Source organism: Suricata suricatta, chromosome 5, assembly GCF_006229205.1.
Source record: "Suricata suricatta isolate VVHF042 chromosome 5, meerkat_22Aug2017_6uvM2_HiC, whole genome shotgun sequence".
In the NCBI taxonomy this organism is placed as follows: domain Eukaryota; kingdom Metazoa; phylum Chordata; class Mammalia; order Carnivora; family Herpestidae; genus Suricata; species Suricata suricatta.
This window is the reverse complement of record NC_043704.1, coordinates 116,564,415-116,566,685: the sequence shown is the minus strand read 5'-3', so window position 1 is coordinate 116,566,685 and position 2,271 is coordinate 116,564,415. Positions and strand designations below refer to the sequence as shown.

The 2,271-nt window shown below is 39.2% G+C and overlaps 1 pseudogene; it reads left to right on the top strand.

Annotated features, from left to right (window-relative positions):
* Window positions 1–1,543: 1,543 nt before the first annotated feature.
* Window positions 1,544–2,058, top strand: LOC115292858 (annotated as a pseudogene).
* The last annotated feature ends 213 nt before the right edge of the window (window positions 2,059–2,271 follow it).

Here is a 2,271-nt window from a genome sequence, read left to right as displayed (position 1 = left end):
GTGTCTTCTTCAATCTCTTTCCTAAGTTTTCTATAGTTTTCATCATATATGTCTTTTACATCCTTGGTTAGGTTTACTGCTAGGTATTTTATGGTTTTTCGTGCAGTCGTGAATGGGATCAGTTTCTTGATTTCTCTTTTCACTGCTTCATTATTGGTGTATAGGAATGCAACTGATTTTTGTACATTGATTTTGTACCTTGCAACTTTACTGAATTCATTGATCAGTTCTAGAAGGCTTCTGGTGGGGTCTGCCAGGGTTTCCATAGAGTATCATGTCATCTGCCAAAAGTGAGAGTTTGGCTTCTTCTTTGCCAATTTTATGCCTTTTATTTCCTTTTGTTGTCTGATTGCTGATGCTAGGACTTCCAGTACTATGTTAAACAACAGTGGTGAGAATGGACACCCCTGTCATGTTCCTGAACTCAGGGGGAAAGCTCTCAGTTTTTCTCCATTAAGGATGGTATTAGCTGTGGCCTTTTCATAAGCAGCTTTTATAATGTTTACGTAAGTTCCTTCTATTCCGACTGTCAAATGCTTTTTCTGCATCTATCAACAGGATCATATGGTTTTTATCTTTTCTTTTGTTAATGTGATGTATCACATTGATCGATTTGTGAAAACTGAACCAGCCCTGTAACCCAGGAATGAATCGCACTTGATCATGATGGATAATTTTTTTTAATATGCTGTTGAATTCAATTTGCCAGTGTCTTGTTGAGTATTTTTGCATCTGTATTCATTAAGGATACCAACTCTTGATTGTGGCTCAGATCATGGTCTCATGGTTTGTGGGTTCCAGCCCTGTACTGGGTTCTGTGCTGAGAGTGGGGAGCTTGCCTGGGATTCTCTGTCTCTCCCCCTCTGTCTGCCCTCCCCTTGCCTGAGCTCACATGCACTCTCTCTCTCTAAAAATTAATAAATTTTAAATTCTTTTTATTAATTTTTAATGTCTTATATTTATTTTTGAGAGACAGAGAGAGACCGCATGAAGAGGGCAGGGTCATAGAGAGAGGGAGATACAGAATCCAAAGCAGGCTCCAGGCTTTGAGCTAGCTGTCAGCAGAGCCTGATGCAGGGCTTGAACCCAGGAACCCAGAGATCATGACCTAAGCCAAAGCCAGATGCTTAACCGACTGAGCCACCCAGGTGCCCCAAAATTAATAAATTTAAAAAAGCTAATATTTATATGCAATGTTAAGTTACATTTATGTTAAAAAGTTCAAATAATGTTTTAACGAATACCAATCTAAAATATATTGTATATGTACTGTGTTCTTACAGTTGAAATATTTTGTTTGGCTGTTATAGCTGTGATTTAAAATAGTTATAATATCATCTTGACAGATATATTTTAATAAAGCTCCTCTACACCTGATCTTGTTCATAAATGATTTATTAATTGATTTATAGACATAAGATTTAGAAGTTGAGGTGCATTGCTTCTCCCTCCCCCACTGCTGCCCATGGGGTGTACCACTTCGCTCAGAGCTCCCAGCTCTTGCCAAGCTAGTGCCACTTGCAGTCTCTCTACAGCTGTAGTCACGATCATCTACCAGGACCTCTTCAGCCATGATGAGATGTTCTCTGACATCTACAAGATCCTGGAGATCACAGAGAGGCTGTGCCTGGAGGTGGAGAGGAAGATGGTCAGTAGGACAGAGGGTAACACTGATGACTTTCTTGTTGGTAGAAATGCCTCCATTGAAGGCCCCAGAGGCAAAGGTACTAAAGCACAGTAATTTTTGGGTGTTGATACTGTCATGAACCATCACTTGTGAGAAACCAGCTTCACAAAAGAAGCCCACAAGAAGTACATCAAAGATTACATGTAATAAACCAAAGGCACCGGACTTGGAAGAACAGAGAACAGAAAGCGTAAAACCTTTTATGACGGGCTGCAGAAGAAATCAAGCACATTCTTGCTAATTTCAAAAACTACCATTCTCTATGAAAACCTTAATCCAGATGATGTGGCTGTTCTGCTGGATGATTGTGAGGATGGTGTGACTGCATATATGATTATCTTTAAGGATGTTTAGAAATGGAAAAGTGTTAATGACTTTGTCTATTAGGTTGGATGTGTCACCTATCATCTATCATAACTGACTGCTGCTTTTCATCCACACAACATCAAGACTTGGACAGATGGGACTGATGTCATCGCGATCTCTTCGTTTATTTTGACCTTGATTTATTTGGAGGGGAGGCATTGTTTTTAAGGAAAAAAATCATGTCATATAGGTTATCTGAAAATAAAATGCATTTAAAC